Source organism: Apis mellifera, linkage group LG3 (genome assembly GCF_003254395.2).
Source record: "Apis mellifera strain DH4 linkage group LG3, Amel_HAv3.1, whole genome shotgun sequence".
Taxonomy (NCBI): Eukaryota; Metazoa; Arthropoda; class Insecta; order Hymenoptera; family Apidae; genus Apis; species Apis mellifera.
The window spans coordinates 3380676-3404893 of record NC_037640.1 but is presented as its reverse complement, the minus strand read 5'-3'; the positions used below and the strand labels follow the sequence as shown (position 1 = coordinate 3404893).

The window sequence follows — 24218 nt, the reverse complement described above, 5'->3', positions numbered from 1 at the left end:
CGAAACTAGGAAATATGATGCAATTTCAAAAACTGCTTATCGCAAAACTGGTCATCGTATCGTGGCAAACCTAGTAATAACCCTAAACAAATATATACATATCTTATCGTTTTATTTCCAACTCGTAATACCAAGCAAAAAAGAAGTATCAACCACCGTCGATTGAGATAAAATTCTTACAATTTCATCCGTAAAAAAGAAGAAATCCTGTTTCGAGTGACAAACAACCCCTCACAATTCCTCTCTCCATATAGAAGAAAATTTTCGTTCCCCTCACGCCTACGCTTTAACCAAAACTAAAAAAGAAGAAGAAGAAAAAAATATTCCGTGACCTTCTTTCCCACACATCTCATAACCACCCTTTCCTCCCTTCCTTCTCCATGAATACTTATTCCCAAAAAGAAAGAAAGAAAAAAGATAACTCCTTCTCCATCACCTTCCACCCCCGTTCATAACGAAAATTCCATCCTCTCTCGTTCGTTAACACAGGAGAAGGAAATGATCGCGAGGAAAAGCGTCTAGACTCGCGCGGGGGGGAAGGGAGAGATGGGGTGGTTGTGCCTCGACGGGGGAGAGTGAGAAAGTTGCGTGAATGGAGAAGGGTGGGGAAAGCGGGTGGTGGAGGCGACGCCGTCACACACCGCGGACGGAGGCGGGCCGTGGTGGGGAAAGATGGAGACAAAGGGGTTGGGAGGGGGAACGAGTGAAAGTCTTGACGTTCGATAAACCGGCGGCCGCGCCAAGGTCACGGCCGTGGCCTCCACCGGAGCCAGCAACCCCCGCGACACTCTCCCCTTCCACCACCTCCAGACGATTATTAGGACGATACGGAATCGACGACGACGACGGCGGCGGCGGTTAGGGGACGACGAGGCGAGGACTCCTGGGCGTCCTTTCGACGACACGGGGTCAAAGGTCGGGCAGGGAGAGAGGTAGGTTGATGCAGACGTCCGCCAGACGCGTTGCGATTCCTTCCTTCCTTCCTTTTATATTTTCGGGATCCAATTCTTCGTTTTATTCAGTTTCTCTCGTGTATTCTATTGTATTTGGACTTTTTTATTTGTTAGTTTATTTGAGCGAGGATTTATATATTGTATAATAAAGTCGGTGTTCTTTTTTAGGAAAGGGATTGAATTTAATGTATGACGCTTTATCAAGTCCGTTTTTCAACCACCAATGCAAACCGTTCCTCTCGAGGGAATTATCGGAACGGAAGCGGTATATATATATCGCAGGATGTATCGAAGGAACGCGCGAAATGTTTCTCTCAAACTGTTGGGGCCTCCCCCTAAGAACTCGTTCTCTCGTTTTTCGATACCGATTATCGAGGCCTGCTGCTGCTCGCAGGAGGAGGAAACGGAAAGTTTTCTTAATTACCCCGTCAAAACAAAAGGAAACCGATGCGGGTATCGGCTGGTAAGGCTAAGGTTGCAGATTAGATATCGCCTTCCCCGAGATAAGATCCTCTCTTCTCTATTTCGTTTAAACCAAATTGGATATAAATTGTTCGACAGGTTTATTTCGAAATAATGGTAGAATTAATGGAAATTAATATCGTTGGAGAATTTTCTTTTTTTCTAGACAAATTGATAATATTGAAGAATTTTATATCCAAAAACGCTCAACGTCCGAATAAATCCGATAGTTTAAATTACGTTTAAATTATTCGAGTACGAATTGATTAAAAGATTGCAAACAAAAGATGTTGGAATTTATATAGAATTGTACTTATGGCTCGGTCTCGGTGGAGTTGCGCCCTTTTACACTTTTATACCACGCGGCTGGGTGAAACGAACGGATCGCGTAGTAGTCGGGCTCGGTCGGTAAAAGCTATCTCGCAGCTAAACGCGCATCGAATCCGCATGTCAAATTATCCGCTTGTTTGTTTAATGGAATAACCGTGGATAAGAGATGGCAAGCTATTAGCGTCGTTCTCAACAGAATTTATCCCCGGTGGGGATATAGCCATTTATATCCCCTATTTTCGTAATAAATTCATATCGCGATTAAAACGATGGCCAGGCGATGAAAAGAAAATCCTGCATGTTACCGGCGTAATCCGCTTTTAGCATACCTACGCGTCCGCCGCGATCCTTCGCAGACTTCCGCTGTTTCACGGTCCACGTAGGCTCCCGCGATGATGAATATCAGCAGCAGCCCAGACACTCGTACACTCCCGTCTATAAGTATGCACACTGTTTTGCGTAACTGTTTTTTTTTTTTATTTAAGATAAAAATAATTAATTTTTTTTTTCAAAGTATATTTTTATCCACGATCCCACAATGATTATATTTCGATCTGATTTTAATTAATGTATAAATGTTACGTTGAAAAAAATATACGTAGCATTTATATATTAACAAATTAGATTAAAATATGTCGTTTTCTAACTAATAATCGTACATATTTATTTTTACCCATACTTTATTTAATCCTATCTAACGTAATGTTTTTAATTATCTTCATTTCAAAAAGAAAATACCAAGTCCTTTGTATCCATTGTATCGATTTTATATAAAATTGGAAGATGGAGTAGTATTTTTTTTAGCATAGAAAATCATATCCTAAATATATCTTTCCTATAAAAGCTAATAATAAGAGAGGGACTCATTTCCAAGATTCTGCACAATGTTCCAGGTAACAAACAATCTCCCATATTCTTTCAACAACTCGAAAAACAAGCATAATAATCTTAACACCTTTTTCTCTTTTTCTTTTTTTTTTAATTTAAAAATTTCCACCCATTACAGATCCTCTGTTAATCTCATTCGAACTCCACCTCCTCCTTCTCTCGTTCCCTCTTCATTTCCAACCAAATGGCTCGCGGAACAACATGGGAAAACGATAACTATATAAACGAACGGGGAGGAAACGAATAGAAAGAGAAGAAAGAATGTTGGCAGGATCGTGCCGAGGGTTTGTTTGCGGAGGAGCCAGACGAAAGCGAAACGTTGCTTGTTTACGCAATTAGACGTAGTCGAGGCGAATCTCGGCGAGAAGGGGTGTGTCCTTCGTGACGATGCCTCGAAAGGAACAGACAGTAAATTGTACGTGTATATATATCTCCGTGTGTGCGTGTATCAGAGAAAGAGAGAGAGAGAGAGAGTTTGTGGTTTCGTGGATGACCTTGACCGTGGTGGATCGATCAGCGGGTGAAACCCGGCAGTCGCCATGACTACGAAGGGTCCTCTACCTCCGTCGCGAGAATTCCACCCGAATTCCACGCCTCGCCCTCCTCCTCTCTCGGTCTCGACCTGCGGGGTCACGTTCTTCTTTCCTCGATTCGATGGCTCGGCGAGGGCACGAAAGGTTCGCGTGATGCCGAGTGACCCAACCGGGGAGGTTGAACGATCGCGGTCGCTCGTGAGAACGATTTCCAAGCTTTTTTGTCCGAGCCCTCTCTTTCTTTCTTTCTTTCTCTGCTAATCCTTTCCGATCTGGAACTTTTTTTCTTTCTTTCCTTTTTTTTTTCTTGTTTAAGGGAGAAGGATTTCTCTTTTTTTTTCTTTACTTCTATTTCATTTTCGTTTCTCTTTGGAATCCCTGGGAAAAGTTGGAAATTTTGTGCAAGGGAAATGATTTATCTATTTTTATTAATTTTATTAATTCGATAGTAGCTTCGTAATTATTTAATTCGAATTTTTAGTTTTTCAATTTGAAATTGTAAATTCGTACGGCAATTACAAAAATCCGGGGAATGTATTTCCAAAATTCTTATTAAATAACAGGAAATCATAAAATTTCCTGTCCCCGTTCCAAAAATTTCCAAAAATTTCCCTTAAACGACAACCGCGACTATCGATCAATTAATTGGCCTCCGTTTCGACACGACAGGCACGAAGCGTGGACGGAAACAATGTATCATGGAAAATTCATACCTCGCGTTTCTCCTGAAGGGAAGAGACGTACGTACAACGATAGGAAAATATCGTTGGACGATTTTTCCCCTCCCCGCTAGAACAGAGAAAAATTTCGTTGGATCGATGCGATAATGGAGAAGTAGAGAGAAGGATCTCTTGCCTAACCTACCTTAACAACGATTGGGGTGGCGAGAAAATAAAGTGGAGAAGCGACGGGGCAGGGCCAGTCGTTCGATAAATCATTTATTAGCGATTTAATAGGCAAGTCTGGGGGGGAATACGATGCGTATTCCGTTTAATAAGACGGTTCGCCGAACCGAACCGATAATTACACCGTCGAGACGTGGTGGATACACGCACTTGCTTCTTCGCCTCGCAACAGAGCGGTCTTTCATCGTTTTCCCGTTGTTCTTTTTTTTTTTCTTACACCAACGTAACGAGATCCAGATTTTTTTTCTCGAACAGGAATCTTCTTCTCGCGTAAGATATAATTGTCGAACCGAATGGACGGAGGAGGAGGGGAAATTTTTGAAAGTAAGTACACGATTATATAATTGCATTGGAAATACAACGAAATGGATCGAGATAAAATATCCTCGTGTAATAATTTCTCTATGATATGAATATCTCTTCTTTCCAAATTGTTTCTCGATCGATTTTTTTTTTTTCTCAATGGCCTAGCTAGGATGAATCGAAAGGACATGAAGAGGTAACTGTTCGTTTCTCTGCGCCTCCGTATGCAGAGCAAACAAAGGGTGGCCGAGGGTGAACCGTAACGAGGCAGTGAAAGTGGGAGAGAAAGTGAGGGGAAGTTGGGGCAAAGAGAGAAAGGAAGGGAAAGAGCGGGAGGATGAGAGAGAAAGAGAGAGAGATGTGGCGGAGGAGGGATGTTGGATAGATAGGTTCAAGGACGACCACGCCCTGTCTGCTGGTATACACCACCCTCTGATCCTCTCCCTGTTGGTTTTCGCTACGCAGTTCGCAAATCGCCTGGAAACAACCCCTAAATTTCAGGGCCGCGTCCTCTATCCGTGGCAAAAGGATGGAGGAGCAGCTCGTTTGTTGGCTAATTCGTGCGTAAAAGTTGATCCGGATCGCCACGCTGCGTTTTCCAAAGCATCAATCAATCGCGATTTTCTCTCCACTCTCTCGTAGCCTATTTTTCCCTTTTTTTTTTTTTTTACCTGCAGCGCTTCGAGCGGTATATATACTTATTTATAGGTTAAATCGTTTAAATATCGTTTAAATTATTTCGAATCGATGTTTGTCGAACGTTCGAAGATTCTCTTAGTATTCGTGAAGCTTTAAAGAGGTTGAATCTTTTTTTTTCTCGTGGATATAATATTTCACAGTTTTTTTGTCGGAGAAATATATCGAGCGGATTACATTATCGCGAAATTGAGGAATCCGCGAAATAGGTCACCGTACTTGCGGTCCGATTTCCATGCGAATTTGGATGCGCGTGCGCAGGTATGGAAGCGCGCATGCGCGAGCCGGGAACACGCGGTTTATCGCGAACGTAATTAAGAGCGACATGGGCGACAACATTGCGCCGTTTCCGGGCGCGGATTGTCTGTCGTCGTCGAGTCACACTGATTCAGAGAAAACAGTGATCCTCGTATCTCGTCGAGGCGGAAGATTAGAGAGATGTGGCCCCATAGCCTCGCGTGAGACGGCGATAAACGAATTTGTATCGCGTCGAGCAACGTAAACTACCGACGATTTTAGATACGAACAAGGTCGAATCCGAAAAAAAGGTTAAAATGTTGCCCCGTCCGTAACACGTTCCATTTCGATTCCATTTTTCTCGATATCGTCCTTCCTAAAAATATATTCCGGTCGTATCTTTATTATTATTTCGACAAATTCAAAGTTTTCCTCGGCGAATAAATTATTACGTAATTTATTAAATGCAAATGATTATATATCTAATCAACTCGTGACGTGGTGATCTACAATAGATGACCCACAATAGTTGCAGAAAAAGTTATTCGTGCATCCAATAATCTAATACGTAATAATCAGATAATTATATCCAAGCGTAACGTATTTTGCATTAAGTGTAATAACAATTTTACAATTTGCATATTTTGCACGGAGAGTAAATGGAACGTGTAAATATTTTTCCGCAATCATTGTACGTATAATCGATCAAGTGACGTCGAAATTGGACAAGGGTCATTATAGATATCCATTCCCGTTTATTCCCAATTTGAGGTTAATCCACGGATTATATCTTCAAAGATCTTGCTCCTGTAGTATCGTAACTGATAAATTCCACCGCTCTCTCGTTTCTCTCTCTTTTTTTCTTTTACCCTCTCGATTGTATTCTATAATTAAACGAAATTCATTCGCCTTCCATTCCGTCTCACGGAATGAAATCATCCGCAGTGGACAAAAGTGGTAGCGCGTAACAAGTATACGCAACAAGGGTAGGTGTAACAAGGCTGGAATTATCAATTTTCCCGGAAATATCTGTGAAACGGTGTCTTATCGATCGATACCATTCGAATTCGACACGGTCATCGCGGTGATTGACGAACAGAATTTTAATTAAGCTCGCCTCGTTACGTAACTCGTAAACGCGTAATGGAATATAAATAACTCGAGCGTCGATCGTGTTTACGGAGATTGTTTACGAGACTCTGACAAAATTCATTAGATATACCGCTTTTTTTTTTTCTTTTTCCACTCCTCGTGGAATTTCAATAGTTGCATTTCTAATTCCTTCTGTTTTTCATAATTTGTTGTTCTCGTAGTTCGTATTTACGATATAATCGATATAAATATTTCCTTCTGCATTTATTATTACGATAATATAATCTTTCCTCGAATTGTAAAGCTAACAGGAAACAATTCAACATTTTCCTTCTTCTTCTTTTTTTAATAACATTGAAAGAAGAATTCGAATTAATTCAATAGGATAAGGATATTCCATGCACCTTTCGATAGCAATAGTCTATCTTTATTCAAAAATCTCGATTAATCACGATGAAAATATAAAATCCTTATCCTTGGACTTAATAATAAGCAACAAATTCGAGTATTAAAATAATTCCTCACACTTTTCTTCCTTCTTTCATTCGAATAAACAACGATATAAGTAAGAAAAAATTTCCAACAATATCGATACTCAGATTTTCCAGACGTGTATTACGATAAGGCGATTGCGCGTGTATAATATCAGAGAAAAGATCTATCCCCCCAAGGTCACTAGACGAGAAGAATTTCCTCCTCGAGCCGTGTTCGAGTTCGTGTAACGATGGCCGACGTTTATATCTCGGCGAATACGTAAAGTGCATCGACGAGGGCTGACCCTCGACCTCAGATAGGTAGCGCACGGCCAGCATTATCGACTGGCAGTCGAAAGCGAAGCCACGGACGCGAAGGGGAGGGAGCGGCTGTGAAAAAAATATCGGTCCAAATAATCCAGAAAAAAAACACGATAATGAGAGAGAGAGAGGGGGCAAGTTCTGCCTCTCACTCACGGCGATCGAATGAATAATTTCGCGCGTTCTTAATAATTCCAGCCATTTCGAGATTCGACGCGTCGCTCGACCAGGAATTGTTAATTACTTTTTATATCCTCCAGGTTTATTTTCCTTGATCCCAAAATTGTAAAAGTATATATGTAAGTAAATTTTGACTTTGTAGTTCAAGTTTCTTGGACAGAAAAGAAATAAAAAGATCAAGGATATAGAAAAGATTAATGGAAAAATTGAATTGATCGCAGAGAATGGGCACGAAGAATTTTTTTAATCAAATTCTTGTCATGCTTTCTTTAATATTAATTGTAATTTATTTCAGATGAAATCAAGCAAAAGAGATACCATCTTTTTTTAATAAAAAAATGCAAGAACGATCGATCAAAGAAACTGTTGAAATGATATATATCCCTCTTCCATTCAACCTGTTGTATCCACGCAAATTCTCTTCTCTCTGAGGATTCTCTCGACTTCTTCTTAAACCCTTAAGCGTCGAGACTTTTGGAGGAAGCATCGATCCGTGAATCTTCGTGAATCTTTCAACGAAATTACACCGGCCGATCGTAAAATCCGTCACGATCCGTGGCCAGCCACTTTGCAAAACGTGTATATATATATATATATATATATTGAAGAGGGCCTCGTTCAATTTCCGAGCCAAGGCACGGGTGGAGAGAAGCGCGTGCCAGAGAGAGAGAGAGAGAAAGGACGCCACGGGGCGGAACCCTGACCCTCGACAATCCGCCCCTGCACGGCCCTCCAACGCCGCTTCGAAATTGCGTCAGAGCTCGGTACCAATTAGCCGAGAGTAATCTCGTTTTTCGAGAGGGTTGGGACGACTGGTTCACCGAAAACGAGTGGCCGCATTGTCAGACCTCGTTGTTTAACCTCGGGATCCGGTTACCGAGGAGAGAAAGGGAGGGAGAGACTCTCGATTTCGATGACTCGAGACTCGATTGGATTGTTTCGAATCGATTTCGATCCTCATTTCGAGGATTTTTAATTTTTCGATATTAAAGATTGGTGATTTTTCAGAATACACAATTTTCCTGTAATAAAATTCTGAAATGTATGGATAAGTAATGGAGGAGGATTGGTTCTCGAAATCTTTTGGAAGGAATAAGAGTATTTTAACACTTTGGGTTGGGAGCCAAGTGATTGGTTGGGAAAGGAATCGATGGATATAGCCTAATTTGGTCGAAGCATTAATTAGTGGAGCATACTGCATGCGATCATTAACTCGCAGTATGCGGCCCTACATTTCGAGGAACTCGCGGTTCGAAGGCCTTCCGGAACGATCGATCCGCCCATTTATATCGAATATTTGCCATCCATGGCGCGTCTTCTGTTCCCGAAACTGTACTTTGCATCGGGTCACTTGCTTGGTAATTAATAATTAATACCTTTCTTTAAAACCATTTCAGTAAAAAAACTCGATCGAGAAGATAGATAAACGAATGATCGACATTTAAATACTTGCTCCTTTCGATCTTTTTAGAGATTTATCTCTCCAACGTGCATATCACGCGTGTAAATTACTTTTTTTCCTCGCTTAATTCACTGTTTATATCCTGTGACGTAGTAACACGAAGATCAAGGTAATTAATAAAAATCATTTCTCCTCCTCGTGAAAAAAAATGAATTATCGAATTATTTTACGAACAGTAATACACGTACAACACTATTTTCCATAGAATTCTGGAGCCTCGTTCTCGTCCACAGTGTCATCCTCTTTCCACCACTTTCGATTTCTTTCTTCCCCTCCGCTTGGGCAAAGGGAGAAGGCGGAGGAGGGGGTGGTAATCGTGGTGGTAGAAGGAACGGTGAGAAACCGTCGGTTGAAGTGTCGACCCTGGATTAGTTTTTGCGAGGGTGGCCTCGATGGAACCTCGTTCCTGACGAGGGTTGCCGTACTCCAAGGGATGCGGAGGGCGAAGCTTTCGCGAGGGGAGAAGCTGTTTGCCGGCGGAACGGATGTCTGGGTTGGGGTAGGACGCGCCCCAGAAGGTCGTCCGAAGGACGAGGATGGGGGTAGGGGTAGGTCAGCACCCACCTACGCACATCCCGAATCGATATCCCTTCGATCTAACCCCGGCCAAACATCTACCATCCTTCCAGCCGTGCCCTCCCCCCTCGTGGGGAAAAAAGAAGGAGGAGGAGGAATCCTTCCAAAATATGGAAAATTGAACGTCTGGTCTTTCCATTGTCGTTCGACGAGGAGGAGGTCTTTCTATTGTGAGGAGGTCTTACAGAAGGGAGATGGTCGACCTTGTGAAAATAGGTCCCGAAAAAGGGCGAGAGTGTTTCGAGAGAGTATTAAATTTTCCCCCGATAGGGAAGAATAAAATAGGGAGAGAGAGAGAGAGGAATGATTCTCGATGGGATTTGATTCGAGCGAACTTTTCTGCTTTTGTAATCTCTACTTATTGCGCCTTTGTTCGCGAGTAAAAATTGCTCGATTCTTTTAACGCAAGACTAAAGTGACGACGTATTTTTTTTCTTTTTCTCTCACAAAATTATTCAATTTAATTTCATAATTTATAAAAGGAGCAATTTTAGATACTATTGTTAAGTTCGTTTTGTTGAAGTCTAAATAATTAACAAAAAATAAAATTCTTACAAGGGGGTAAAAATTTTTTGGCAGTTCCTTTTGCTATATTAATATCGTTTCTTAATTAAGATGCGTTCCTATAATTCTTCTCGAGGCCGTAAAATTTATTTTAAACTTTCTTAAAAACTGCCCCCTTAAAGCGATACCGCGACGTTTGTAAGATCTAACATCCGAGGCGAACCGGATCGCGAAAACTTTCCTTTTCTCTCTCTCTCCTTTTTCCATTTCTCGAATCCAATTCTCGAAAATGATCGGTCACGGTTTACTTCGTTTACGGCTTGCGCGTAAACGATCGTGCATATCTCGGGTATGTTGCTGTTTGTCGAATTCCGTCGAAGCCTGGCCGAGGAAGCGTGGTTCGATCGGCTCCTAATCGTTCGTTGCACCGGCTGCGATCGTAAAAGCGTCAAGCGCTCGTAAAAACGTCAACCGCGTGTCCGCGCGCAAAACAAGCGATCTTGCATCGGCCGTGTATATACCTGTATACGTCTCTCTCTTTCTCCTTTTTTTCATCCTTCTTTATTTCACGTGTAACACGAGTTGAAATTGGGAGGGAAATGATTTCACAAAGAAAAAGAGATTTAAATATTAGATTAGGATATTTTGATACAAGATATCGATAAAATAAAATGAAGATTAAAGTGATCACGTTTAATTTATTTAAGGGCAAAGAAAATACGTGTATCATCCGTTAAAAATTCTATGTTTTTGATAAAAAGATACAATTTAAAGAAAAATAATTTCGTCAATCGTTACGTATTATATTACATTGTATGCCACGCGCAATAATCTTTAATCCCGATGCTGCCGAGACGATAAGCGATTACTCAATGCAACGTGTCGAATTTTCGTGCTCGAGCGGTGGCCACGCAACAGGGGCCACCAACGAACAGGTTACAGGTTTAATCGCGCGTGGCCTGAAAGCCACTTGGTAAGACCCGGGCGCCGTGAAATGCACGAGGAATTCTGATTACGTAATTCCGTGGCCAGATTCGTTTTCGATCGCGAAATAACACACGATATAACGATCCCGTTGGTCGAAATCTGGACGATCGTCGGTCCAGCTGCCCACCGTTCCACTTCTTCTTCGAGACAAATTATAATACCGTGCAACGATTTCCTACGAAGGAAAACGTATAAAAAGAGAGAGAAAAAAAACGAGAAGGATTGCGAAAAAAAATAAGATCGAAGAAGATAAAGAAATCTCGGCGGAGAGTAATCGAGCAATAATTTTGAATTTGAGCAATAATCGTGTCTCTGGTTTTGTCAAAGTATCGAAGTTTAAACGAGCGAGAAAAGGAGGACGCGCGTACTCTCGAGAGGGAGAGGAGACCAACACCGATAGGGATCCCTTCGAAGTCGCGGGAGAGCAGCTTTCTAGGGGACCCCTCCGCTTCGACGACCACGGCATCGAACGATCGATCGATCGATCGATCGGTTAGATATACCGTAACGCTTTCCTTTTCCGTGACAAATTGACGAGGAAAACTCGGCCTGCCGAGAATAGGAACGAGATCTCAAATAGGATATCGGAGATCGGCCTCGAGAGCGTTTCGATTTGTAAACAGGGATGGCGAGTAGTACACCTTCGCTGAATTACAATCAGATGGATCGATTTAAAAAAAGAAAAATTAGAATAATAAAAATAATAATTAAAATAAATTTCAATCGAGTTGCCGAGCAACATCCAGTCTTTCAATCAACACGAGAATCGAGAAGAAAAAGTTTCTCGGTTAAAACCAAAAATTCCGCATCCGCTAGAACCTGTTTCCCGATATCCTTTATACATATATATATATATATATATCCCGTCACACAATTACCTCGCTATTAAAAAAAACGTCCGTTCCTTTTCCAACGGAGAAAAGGAGGATCGAGCGACCAGTCGATCGAAAGAAATGGAAGAGGATCAAGCGAATAGCGAGATTCGTTATTTCAGCGTTCCTTCCAGAAAAGGAGGCGCGCGCGCTACAGGTCGAGCCGCGGCAAGTTTGCCGCGACTGGAAGGGGAAGAGAGTGGGGGGAGGGGAGAACGAAGAAGGTCCGGACGCATCGATGAAAAGTCATGTGCCGTCGCGCGTGCATAGGAACGTTGGCCGTTTGGCCACAGTCTCGGGATACGCACGTGCGTGTTGGTGGTCACCGGGATTCTCGAGCGCGCAGGTAGATGCAACGCGCGCACCGCATGCTCGCCGAGCGAGGGGAACGGCGGAGGGAAGTGGGGGGCATCGAGTAAGCGTGGTGGAGCAACAGCGGTGGCGGCTCGCGCGGGGGAGGGGGGAGGCAGGCACGGAGTACGGTAGGGGGCACTAAGAGTAGGAAAATTCAGGTCGCGCCTTGACATACTTGTACTTACCACGTGCATCGGCCGAGCGGCGCATGCGCGCCTTGGATGCACCGCGCGGTGTAGTTGCACGAGCGCGCGCGCGCTCTCGTCGCGTTCTATCCCGCCAAAACCGACCGAGCCTCGTCCAACTTTCCATGATTTCCTACGCGTTCGATCTTTCTTCGCGTATCTCTCCTACTTTATTTTCTTCTTCTTGCTCCCTTTACCCCCCTCCTTCCTCCTCGCTCGCCTTTTATCGCATTGTTTCTCCCCGACACCGAGGAGAGTTGTTCGATGGATGAATCACGGGCTCGAACCGCGTTGTGGGGATTCGCCACGAAGGCAGATTACGTTCGTGGAAATTGAATAATGATGCCTGCAACGCGAATGTATATACGGTTTGATGTAACCGGCCGGCAGAAGGCGATGACGTTTTTTTTTCGCAGTGCAACGCACAGGACGGCTGCCGTGGGCCGAGCAGGGAGGATTATGCAAATGTAACGCGTATACACGTTTCGTCACGTTTTAAATTAAGATCGACGGTCGATGCTAGAGAATCCGCGCTCGATGTCAGCGTTATTAGACACAGCGGTGCGGTGCGCGCGTTTCGCAATCGATTTTTCCCTCGGAATTCGCCACGGCGTCGCAACCGCCGAATGCCCATCTCGCACGCGGCTTGTGCGAGTGCGCGTGTACACGGTGTGACCGCGTAATATTTCCCGTAATATTTCGTTCGCGATTCGTGGATAATCGCGTTTAATTCCAATATTATCGCGCGATTACGAGCGCAACGATTGCAAAGCAGCCTTCGCAGCGCGTGTATAATCGTCGTGTCGATTCGACCTAATTTTCGCCGCGTTACGTCAACGGCGTCCATTTTTCCGGTTGTTCCTTCATTCAAGGGAAGAGAGAGAGAGAAAGAAAAAAATACGGCGCTTTTAACGCGCCGTTTGGAAAAGAGAGGCGGGAATCACTCGAGCTTATCGTGCCACGACGAATATCCCGCGCGAAAATAGATCACATTTCACTGACAGGGAAAATGGCGTAACACCGTTTTCATTGGAATCGAGGTTACGGTATAATACGTCTGCCGATGATGGCCACGAGCGTCAACGCGTGCCACCGCCTCTGTCCACCCATTCGTCTTCCAGCTTGATACCACGAGCCAATGGATATTTTCTTGCGAAATCGGTCAACGAGAAAACGTTTGAAAAACTTATCGGTTATCCGAGAAATGTTGTATCCTCCGTTGGAGAAAGGGAGGACACTTGTTGGAAGAATTTTTTTTACGGAGTAAAAGAGTATAGGGATCGATTCGATTTGAAATTCGAAGATTCTCTTAAAAAAAAAAGTAGGCACGGATTTGAGAAAAGAAGAAAGCGATTAATCTGATGCATCTATCATCTGTGCAACGATAATGGAGTTGATTTTTCGTAACCTGGAGCCTCCAGTTTCGATGGATCTGTTGGCGAAAAAATGTCGATTTCGTAGGGAAAAGTGGTGTGTTCCACTGCGAGGGAAAGGCGAATCGGTCTCTCTCGGCTGGTCGCTCGAAGAAAAGGAAAGAGCCGGGGAAAAAACGGCATAGTTTCACTGTCCGCTGTTGCGGTGTGCGGATTCACGCGACCTTAAGCCAACTTCTCACTGTGGAATCCCCTTGAAGCTACATCGGCCGAGATTTCTTTTTTTTTTTTTTTTTTTCACTTCCTCTCGTTTCCCCTTCTTGCTCATTTACATCGTTTAATTTCTTCTTTCTCTAACGAGATCAATCCTCGATATCCAATGATGGTATTATATACCTACTTAAGCTAAAAAAAGATACTTCCTTTCTCGAATCATCGCTGAATATATGTATGTGTGTGTAATTGAACGAGTCGGATGAAATTGGATCGAATAAATTCGATCTTTATTTCTCTCGAAATATTTTTTTCACTTGTTTTTTAAACATTAATCTTAATTTTAGAAACGTGCGAAAAGTGAAAAGATGATGAATGCATTTCATTCGAGAATACATTCGAGAATGCGTGAAATGGCAGCTGATTATTTCGAAAAATCAATAATTACAAATGAATCCAATTTGAACTTTTCTCGAGTCTCGATTTAATTTTTTAGAATCATTTGATCGTTATAAATTTAATTTAAATAGCAGAAAGTTTCGGGCGATTGAAGAGAAAATATATCCAATAGAAATGATGGAACTGGAATCGTAGAAGGAAGGGGATGAAATTCGAATTTAAATTTCGAAATTTTAACTTTTTAATTCTAATAGAATTTGTCTGTATCCAGATTTTTCTATCAAAAGTTTGGAAAAAAAAATAAATAAATAAACAGCGAGGAGGGGGGAAAAAAAAGGAGAAGCAATGTAATTTACAGAATATCGATTTCTGTCGTAACTATACAGACGATAACACCGAAGGAAAACGGTGTCACGAGAGCCAGTCACGGAAATTAGCAAGTGCGCTTTGATCACGTTGAAACAATGTATTTTTCCGAACGATTTCCAAAGAGCGAAAGAATAGAAAATTAAAAAAAATCGATAATATAACATCGACAAGTTAAGATAACAATTCGTTTGAAGTTTTAGTGCGCAGTAAATTTGAAAATTTTTTCTCTAAATCCGTTAAAAAGCGATGATAATATTAATGCAACGATTTCCAATCGATATAGTTAATTGTATTAAAATCATAATTATGAAATAAGATTCCAACAATTTTCCATCATTTCTTTTGAATTTAAATTTAAATCTTTCGACTAATTTTTAACTTGTCGTGCCAATTTGATATCAAGCTGCATTAGGTTAGAAATAAAAATATTCAACAACTAACCTAACATCTCTCTCTCGAAAAAAAAAGCACGAAAAATAATAATAGATTACTTACGAGAGAGTATATAAATACATATATATAAATGGATGCATAATACGATCAACTGTCAACAAACTCGGAGAGAATTTTAGGCGAAAAAAGTGTATATTATTACCTTATGTTAATGTTAGAGATAATGCCAGAGGGAGAAGCATGGACGCACGACGTAACGAATGGCGGGAAAAGGACGGCGATAGATCGGTGGCGCGTGAGTCGGGCTTAAAGCGATGCAACGATGCAAAGCCAAGTAGCTTATCTAGGCCAGGGCTAGCGTGGCGAACGAACTGCTCGCTCGCTCGCTCGCTCGCTTGCCCGCGTGTGCACACGTATGTAAGTAACACGTAGCGAGTTGTGTTGCACGTGCGTGCACTAATGGAAACGGAGGATCACGCGCGCGAGCGATTCGTTTCCCGACCCGAAACGTCGTCTCGTGCGAGCGCCTACCTGCACGCTTGCCACTACTATCTCCTTAAACAGACTCGCGTGTGTGTGTGTATCGCGTACACGGGATTTAGATGTGCGTGTAGATGCGTCTATGCATACGGTAGTCGGTGATCTCGATCGAATCACTTTCGATTTACACACCACGTTTGAATAGGTATCTGCTTATTTCCACGTCAAGATCGGCCCGTCAAATGTGTCGTGTGCCACTTCGGACCTATCATGGCGACCACTGCTCGCCTCGTTTCACGATGCACTTGTTTGGAATACTTTTTTTTTCCGATGCTTGACGTAAAGGAGATTTTTTTTCTCGAAACGAGTGATATTTGCACATGGAATTAGTAATCTGAAATTTAGATATATTTTAAAACGCGTTTTAATGTATAAAATATTTTTAACAATTGGGAAAATAGGAGTTGATTTGACTCCATGAGTAATTTTACTCGAGTTCGATCTCTCGAAGACTCTCGATATTACTCTCGATAATTCATATCGAGATCTTTTCAATCTCGATTGATCAACGAACAGTAATGGCGGATATTTAATTACGCAGTGATGTATTAATTTATTCGATCTGTGTGTCATTCGTAAATATATCGATTAAAAATTCCTTCTTTTTTTCGCGCGAAATTTAAATCGAAAGATTTTTAAGAGTGTTCCCTCGACTTTGTTTTTTCGTATAAATTTCTCAAAAGTGAATTTCACTTTCATCGAAGTTTTCATCGGAGATCGATCTCATATTTTCAAAAAAAAAGAAAAAATGCAATCAATAAACAAACACGCGAGTTTTTATTACGTAAGCACGACTCTCGTCGCGATGTTTATCTTCGAATTACCGGCGCAACTTTATCGCCACAGTTTTTCAACCAACGAGGGAAACATCGACGAACAAACATCGTCGCGAATCGAGGCGATAATACATTGTAGCTCGAAATGCCGCGAGAATATTGCTTCGTGGATTTTCCTCTCGATTTCAACCTCGAAAAACAGACAAAAACAATCGTCTCTTTTCAGATTACGATACCAGATCGTTCCCTTAACAGTAGAATTTATCGCGCACGGTCAATCGAATCTCGTTCAATAATTTTTCTCTCTTGAAGTCGTAGCTTTTAGAATTCAATTACTACTTTAAAATATAAGTATTTTCCGCGATAGATATCTCTAGTGTCAAAATCTTTATGTTTACGTTTATAAAGTAGCAATAAAAAATAAACGTGATTTATCTCTTCACATATTTTGACACTTTGATATCATAATTCTTAAAATACATAGAGATCGGTGTCAAAAACAAATAATAAAGTTGCAGATATATTTAGTACCTTCATACATATAATTGTTTGGGATTAATTGTTAATCCTCACACAGTTAACCTTGTCTTTTCTATTCTACTCTGTACATAGATACAAATCAATGTTATCATGATGAAGTATAAATAAATTACATATTCTCTTATAAAAAAATCTCCAAAATCAAATTCTAACTTCTCTAATCTCTTAATCGAAAATTTAATTCGCTTAAAATTACATAGGGAGCTGTCAAAAACGATGCCCTCCCATTCGTGGAAGAGAAAAGACCGATGATCGGCCCAAGAACTCGATGAAGCGATAGAGCCGCGTGTTGCAAGCCTCGGTTGAACGTTCTTCCAGGGTTTGTTTCGACCCGTGCAGAGGATAAGTGTTATCGATTCGCGCTATCTGTCGTAGTAAGTAACTAGAACTCGAAGCAGGAAATAAAACCTGAGTCACTTTTAACCGCGCTCGGATGACGCAGCGTGCCGTGACACAAATGAAGCGTATTTTTGCTCGAACGAAAAAAGAGGAGGAGGAGGAGCCCTCCTCCCTTCCCTCGCCTGGGGCCACCGGCTGTTCTCCTCTTTCGTTGCCCCGCGCATCGTTGCTATCCGCTTGGAAATGCGCGACGTGTTCGAAATCGTTCCGGGAGAGATTGAAATTCGTCGGACGTTCGTCGGGCCTCGCCGCGCCGTTGCACTCCGCGTTGTGACGTCAATGGTTGGAGCGGGCAGGCATGCAAACGCGGCGAGGATGCGAGCAGGAGATACGATTTCAAGGATACCTAGGAATCGCCGCGAGGAGTCACCGACTCCCCTCGGTTACCGGTTGGCGCCTCTTAACCCCCTCGCTATTTAATCGAATCGTGGCTTCGTTTCTTTTTTTTTTAACCATTTTCCAGAAAGGCTGATTCTTCGGGTTATAGGTTATATAGCTTGGTTATGTAGAATAATTGGACAACGTGATTGGCTGAAAAAGAAAGAAGAAAAAAAAGGGAAATGTTTGAATATCAGGTGGAATAGTTTGCAAATGAGTCGAAGTCAGTTTTGAAAAGATAGAATAGTGAAAGTTTCAAGGAGAATCGTTTCAGAACGCTTGAACGTTCTCTATCTCTGATGAGATGCATAATGCTATTTAATTTCACTTGGAACCTCCAATCATTTATAAATAAGATAATAAAAAAGAGGTGTATACATATATAAAGTATCCATTAATATTAATCTAATAGAACAATAAAATTTCTAATGAAAACTAACTGTTTGAAAAATTCAAGACATTTTTCTTTTTCTCAGCTTCACATTGAGAATACATCCAATGCAAATATATATATATACTCCACTTTTAACAATTTAAAATTATACTCACTTGAACATGCATTCATTCAAAGCAATAATTGTTCCAATCAAATTCAAATCTTCAACTTTCAACAAGAGACAATCCAATCCATTTCAAAGAATCATTTCTCAAACTCTCTTCATCATATACACATACACACCTAAAAAACAAACGTCACAAATTACAATCCATTTTATTCCACTTGTGACAAAAATCGTTTCTCCCCGTCATATCATCATTCTGTCACACTCGCAAAAACGGAAACGGTGGTAGAGGGAGTGGCGAATTCCTTAGGATCATTTTAGCGGACGATAACTGGCTAACTAAGCGAGCGAGGAGCTAGCTGGGGCGGGGAGGGGAGGGAAGAGATAGCGGAGAAGAAACCTATACGCGTTCGAAAGATCCGGTAGGGTTGAGGAGGTAGGTTGAGGTGTTCCCCGTCCGGTCCGTTTTCCCAAGGGTTTTTTTCCCCCGCGGAGGAGAGAGAGGGGGGGGGAGAGGTGGAGGGGGCATCGGCTTAAAAATAGGTCGCCGGTGAGGAGGCAGGATGTGAAAAATAAGACTCGCGGAAGGTGTCGGTGTTCTCGGTAGTTGCTTCTCTCGCGCACGATCTAGCCACGTCCATTCCTCTTCGTCCTCCGTCCGTCTCCCTCTTGTTTCCTTGGTCGCTTGCACACAAGAGTCGTGTGTCGGTCCTCTCTTAAGCCCGGTCCACGCCGATCGAGGAGGGGAATCTCGGTGTCAATGGAAACTGGCATGTAATACGTGTATATATATATATATATACACGTATGTATCAATTTCGGTTTTCTTCTTTGTGCACCATTATTTCGTCATTGTTCGTTCGACAACGGCTTACCAGGTAATACGATACGTGTACATTCCGTTTGAATTGGAAAATACAAAAGGAATACGTAGCATCTCTTGCCAGTTTCCTACGATTTGCCTTTGATACGATTTTTTCGAAGAAACATGTGCTCATACGGATACGGATCTGTGGATAATGGAAGAAAAGAGTTAGGATAGGAGTTTATCTTTAAGTTCAAATTGTTTGGATAATTAAAAAATGCGATTTAAGATTAATGGAGGGGAAAAATAGTAAGACGAAAGGATTCGCTTTACTTACGATTTGGAGATCTGTCTTCAACATTTTCCTTAACGAGAAAATACACGCGAATCTCGATGGAGATTTCAATCGTGATGTTTCATTTCCCCTAAAAACAAAAATAAGACAGCGTTATTAGGTTATTGGGACACCCACCCTAGACATTACCCAATCGTCGCGGACAGTCGTGCGGATAATGTCTGTCGGTGTAGACCGGTCTTTACTCCGAGGAAAGAGAAAGAGAGGGGGGGAGGAGAGAAAGAGAGTGCGCACGTTGTGTGTCGCACGTGTGTTTGTGGACGTGGTCGTGCAGGCAAACGGCTCCGTCGACTCTCCTTCTTCTCGGGCCGCGAGAGTTGCAGTTGCAGTTGCACGCTCGGTGGGGGTACGCAGGCCTTGGGAGAGTTCGCTGCACCTCTCGAGTCCGTCCGTTTGTCCGTCCTCCCGCTCGCCTCTTTTCTAGCCCTCCTCCTCCTACCACCTTGCCCTCCTCGCTCCTCCACTCGTGACGATGATGGTGGTGCTGCTGCTGCTGGTGCTGCTGCTGCTGCTGCTCCTCGTCCTCCTCCTCCTCCTCCTTCTTCTTCTCCTTCTCTCCTCTTCTCAGCTCGTTCTCTCGACGACTTCCCCTTTCCAAGTCGAGACGTGCACATGCTAACCGGCCGCTAGCCTCGCGCATGCATGCACGCGACTCTACGCTCGCGTTTTCTCCTAGTGGACGAGCGCCTCCTTCTCTTTCTTCGTTTTCGAGAGAAAGAGAGAGATCGTTTGGGCAGACGCGGGATTCCTCGAGCATACCCGTTTTTCCAACGTTATTTTTCCACGTATCGAAGGGCGATTTATCTGGTAGGATAGGGTTAACCGCTCCTCCTCCTCCTTCCTCGAGGTGATTCGTAACGTTTTCGAAGGGCAATCGTTGGGGAGGGACGATCCGTCTTTTCCACGGTGGATAAAGGAAGTAAGGGTTTCGCGCCAGAAAATTGCCGCTCTCGAGGGAAATCCTTGGAGGAACGAAGCGAAGCCACGGTTTCCGTGCCGTTAGGAAGAATGGAGGCTTGCCAGTTGGCAACCTTTCCTCTCTCTCTGAAAGAGAGAAGGAGAGTTCACCACGGAGATCGCGACCTGTTCTTAATCGCCGATAAACCGGATACCGCGTCTCTTCTTCCAATTTTTCCCTCCTCGAGAGGGAAAATAATTGCCTGTATACGTGGCGGGTTAAATATAAGCGCGAACGTATAAATAGGGTAGGGAAGAATTTGCGGGCAACGAGAAGCGTATGGTAAATTAAATACGATTCGACTTCCTGCCAAGAAGCGGCAGGACCCTTCTGCACCGCGAGAAAAGAGAGGGAGAGGGGAGTTAATTCGTGGTTTCGCGGTGGAACAGTGCCAAGCCTCTGCCGATCAACTTTGTCAGACGCAATAAACGAGCGTTTTGTAGCGATAATCGAGCGCCCCGGACCTGCCTCAGTATCCACACCGTTGGAAACCTCCCTCTCTCTCTCTCTCTCTCTCACACGCACGCGGTAAGCAGGAACTCCTCCACTTCGTCCTCCTCCTCGTCCTCGTGGCTTCGTCGTCTGGAGCGCGCAGGTGCGCGCCTACCTCGTGAGATGCGGCCTCGATAAAACGTTTACGGCCCCGGCGGAGAATAAACGAATTATTCCCAAGCGTAAATGCCGCGCCAATGACTTATGCTCTCCGCGTTGACGTTCCAGGCTCGGCTCGATCTTCTCTTCGGTCGATCACCGAACACACTGGGAAAATCGTACGATCCCGTGAGAACGATCGAACCTGATGGAGGAGGAGGAGAAAGTTCGCGAACTTCGGTTCAAGGATTCGAATAATCCGAATGGATCGTATTGCTACGACACGAAGATTAGAATTCGAAATCGAATCATTTTTAAGGATATATATATATAAGAACAATGGGACGAGTTCGAATGGATTAAAAGGATCATCGTTTGGAAGGAAGGCGGGCAACGCCCAGAAGAGCGGTAGCGCGAGGTGCAGCAACCGAATGGAATAATAATAAAATAAAAAAGGAAAGGAGAGAGAGAGAAAAGAGAAATAAAAGATCGTTTAACGCGACGAAGAGGGCCGCCGCAGCGTGGCGGCTGGCTGTTCCGGCCGCGTGTGACCGAGCACATTGTAGACACAATAAAGGGGAACGCTTTAAACAATAACCTCGCGGCTCGTTTGGCCGGACGTGCGTCTAAAGCACGCGTGTGAGAGGGCGCGAGTGCTCCGCCACTCCGCGTTATTCCTAACCTCTCTCTCTCTCTCTCTCCGTCCTCCTCCCCCCCAGCCCGACTACGCACGCATGCGCGCCCGTGTCGAGAGTGTGTGCACAACCGTGAACGTGTGTTCGCGCTCGTTCGAATACGGACCTTGGAAGCCGTTCGTAGCGGATCGAGGGAATCTTTCCGGTTCTCGCGGACGTGAGCCAAGGGGGATTCTTCTTCTTCTTCTTCGTCTTCGTGCGAGTCCTCCTCGTCTACCCTCCGTTTCCTCCTCCTAATGCCGCTCCCCCTACTCCTCCTCTTCTTCTTCTACTCCTCTTCCTTTTTCTTCCTCCTCCCTTTTTCTGCTTTCGGTGTTCCTTAAACCAAGATTGAGCTATTTGTAAGCCCGTTTCTTCGCTCGTGCAATGGTAAAAAAAGAGAAAAGGAATATTTCGTGTGGCGATTATACGATGTATATTTATATATCGATACCTTTTGACACAGGATTAACGTAATTCGAGCGAGACTTTTTTCCCCGAAAGTTATCTGTAATTAATGAATCATCGTAGACACGTTCGTAATGATAACTCGTCGATCGATCGTCTTCGAAAACCATTTTCTCGAAAATGGCTTCTTTATTGCCTGGAAATAATAAAGAAAATAAAGAAAGCTGGGACTCGTCTAGAAGAGAGAGAGGAAAAAAACTCGCGACAGGGAAATTGGCGTAATAGCCGGTGCGTATACGCGCGTGTGCGTGTTATATGGAACGTGGCGGGCGATTTCGCTGGCACAGCGCCGCGGATTTTTCTTTCTCTCTCGGCGTGCGCCGTGTGATTTTCGCCGTGAAAAGGAAAACGTAACCGGCACGCACGCACCACGAATCGACGCACCCTCGTGTCCTTGGAAAGTCTCCCGATCACGAGAGGCCTCCTTCACGGTTTCTGGCACTTGGAGCAGGCTCGTTCGGCATGGCAACCGGTCGCGGAACCGGCCACCTTCTCTCCGCTACTCCTCGTCTCGATTCTAATCGAGTCGAAACGACACGGCCACGGCTTCCCGTCAAACCAAACGCGTATATACTCGTTTCGACGGGGTTAGTCGAGTCATCGTTTCCCTCGGAGGCCCCACACGGTAAAATTCGTCTTGGTAAAATTACGCGCACCGAGTAACGTTTATTACACCGGATGTCACCCCTCCGCAAAGTAATTTCCTCCTTTGGAGAGCCGAATACAACTTGATCTTGATCAAATTTTCAAGAGATTTCAAGAGAAGCGTTGAATCTCTTTTTTTTTCTTCTGAATTTAAACAGAGCACGAAAGCAAGGAGTACTTTGGCATAATTAATTGAATGTTTGAAGATAATCACAGTTTGATATTGGAAAAGCTACATGTATATATAGATGTGTAATAATTTTACCGCCAATGAATTGGCGAATTTTGTCGTGCAATCATTGGGCCACGAGTATAAGTATGATGGAGGAAGAAACGCGTGGCGGACGAAGAAATCATCCGCGTCGAAGCGCCAACGAGAGAAACGTAGCTGTCGAGGAAAAGTGCGCGTTAGTCTCGGCCTGAATCGCCGGCTAATACCTCTTCCTCGTCTCTTTCACCTCCACGCTGGGGGGATAACAAGAAATTAAAATCACCGCGAACGTCGAACGAAAGTCGGGTTGAAATTTTAGAGAGAGAGATTCGCTCATTTTCGCTTTCTGTGCCTTCTCGTCGCTCAGCTTTTTATGACGTTCTGATAAACAAAGATGTGTGCCATTAATAGATCAATAAGTTTCAATAAAACAATCTACGACTATCCAATTGGATTTGGATGTTGATGCACTGAAAATTTTAATGCAAAGTAAAAGAAAGTAAAATTGATGGAAATATAAACATAAACGAAAAATAAAAATTTTCATAAATGTTCTGACACTGATAAAAATTTCAGATTCTTCAGTGAAAGAACTGGATGGATCTTTACTCGAAACTCGAAGAGCAGAGATAAGGAAAAAACAGTGTAAAGAATGAGACTGGAATTCGTGTCAGTAGAAAACGCGATGTCGCCTAGTTCGAAGCGGTAGGGTAAATATTCTAATTGCAGGGAAACACGCGGTTGGAAAAAGGCCTAGATACACTTTCTTCGCTGTCGCTTCTTGGACAGGAAACGTCGCTTCTCTTGCCCTGCAAAAAAGGAAATTTCTCTTTCGTCGTTTCCCTCCTTTCGACTTTCCTCGTCCTTTTCTCTTGTTTCCTTCTTCTCCCCTCCCCTCGCCTCGCCTCCCCCACCTCGTGGACGGCATCCGACCGATATTCGACCGTTGGGATCGAGAGGAGATGTGTTTCGCGAGCGAAAAACGCGGGGATCGAATGATCGATGGCGTCGAAAGGCTTGATGGATCTCGCTGTGGTAGAAAGCGGAGGAAAGAGAACGCGACACACACAATCCCCGGTGGAAAATTGTGCCGTGGAACGAAAACAAAATCGACAGGCGAATACGCGGACCGCGAAAACGAAAGTGATGATACACAGAGGAGAGGTGTCGAGATGGGTGTTGTATATCGTGATATACCGTTTCTTGATTAGAAACTTGCACGTTAACAAGTTAATTGTTGCGCAGAAAGAGAGAGGATAATGTATGGCCAACTTTTCCTCGAAAGAAATCTTTTTTTCTTTTTTTTTTTTTCGAT

General features: G+C 43.4%; 1 protein-coding gene and 1 long non-coding RNA gene across 14 annotated transcripts in view; one reads left to right on the top strand and one right to left on the bottom strand.

The window, feature by feature from the left end:
• The window catches only part of E74 (ecdysteroid-regulated gene E74), a 149154-nt gene that overhangs the window by 71473 nt on the left and 53463 nt on the right, over positions 1-24218 (top strand).
• The window catches only part of LOC102654462, a 29087-nt gene that overhangs the window by 1391 nt on the left and 3478 nt on the right, over positions 1-24218 (bottom strand). For 2 of the 4 annotated variants that reach the window (XR_001702346.2, XR_001702350.2), the window contains exons 3-8: positions 22034-22183; positions 21707-21918; positions 19339-19426; positions 18243-19206; positions 15263-17846; positions 970-2180 (exon numbers count right to left, since the gene is read on the bottom strand). This is a non-coding gene — a long non-coding RNA (uncharacterized LOC102654462). Of the gene's footprint in view, positions 1-969; positions 2181-15262; positions 17847-18242; positions 19207-19338; positions 19427-20839; positions 21074-21706; positions 21919-22033; positions 22184-24218 lie in introns of those variants that run through there. The other 2 variants (XR_003304391.1, XR_001702348.2) reach the window with 2 other exon arrangements.